At 66.2% G+C, this 888-nt stretch overlaps 1 non-coding gene across 1 annotated transcript; it reads left to right on the top strand.

The window, feature by feature from the left end:
* Positions 1-548: 548 nt before the first annotated feature.
* LOC140474200 (5.8S ribosomal RNA) lies at positions 549-702 on the top strand. The gene has a single exon (XR_011958910.1). It is a non-coding gene; the product is annotated as a 5.8S ribosomal RNA (ribosomal RNA).
* The last annotated feature ends 186 nt before the right edge of the window (positions 703-888 follow it).

Below are 888 nucleotides of genomic sequence, written 5' to 3'. Positions count from 1 at the left end.
CGGGGCGCCTGGCGTCGATCGGTGGTCGGTGGCTTGCGGGCAAGCTGCGCTGTGAGTGTGGGAACGAGTATGACGAGCCGTTGCCGCGACTCCCAGTCCACCTCGGCGGTGGCTGGGCCGGGCGGGCGTCTGCTCGGGCGAGTGCCGCCCCCGCCTCCTCGCAGGAAGTCCGCTCGCCGACACGCCGCCACGTGCACGCGTCAGTGACGCTGCCGAACCGATGGCCGGTGCCCGTTCCCGCCTCTGCTTTTCCTAGGGCAAAGCTGCTGCACGCCTCGTGATACTAGGCGGGCGACATGGTGGCGGTGATCCTGCCTCCGTCGCTGCGGTGCGTTGGGGCACGCATCGCCTCTTGGGCGCCCTGTCCTCCTCCCCCCAATAGACGTATGTTTCTGCGGGCCGCACCAGGATGGTGCTCCCCATCGCTTCACGCCACCCTGCTCCGCCCGCACGCCGGCGTGCAGGTGGCTGTAGCTCAAGGTGGGGAGCGTATGTGCGGTCCGGGTCGCTTTCCTCTGGCGAGGGAGAGACCTAAAACAAACTCAGACAACTCTTGACGGTGGATCACTCGGCTCGTGCGTCGATGACGAACGCAGCTAGCTGCGAGAATTAATGTGAATTGCAGGACACATTGATCATCGACACTTTGAACGCACTTTGCGGCCCCGGGTTCTTCCCGGGGCCACGCCTGTCTGAGGGTCGTTTGGCAATCAATCGCACTCGCCTTGGCTGGCGAGAGCGCGGCTGGGGTGTCGCAGAGGACCCGTCCTCTTTGTCCCCCTAAGTTCAGACTCCGGAGCCCTCCGGCGTCGGAGCGCTTGGCCTTTCCCCCCCACCCTGCACATTCCGTTCGTCAGGCTCGACGCCATCCCCCCGCCGGGGAGCGCG

Source organism: Chiloscyllium punctatum, unplaced genomic scaffold (assembly GCF_047496795.1).
Source record: "Chiloscyllium punctatum isolate Juve2018m unplaced genomic scaffold, sChiPun1.3 scaffold_873, whole genome shotgun sequence".
NCBI lineage: Eukaryota > Metazoa > Chordata > Chondrichthyes > Orectolobiformes > Hemiscylliidae > Chiloscyllium > Chiloscyllium punctatum.
Note: the sequence above shows the minus strand (reverse complement) of the source record. Positions and strands in the feature narration are given on the sequence as shown.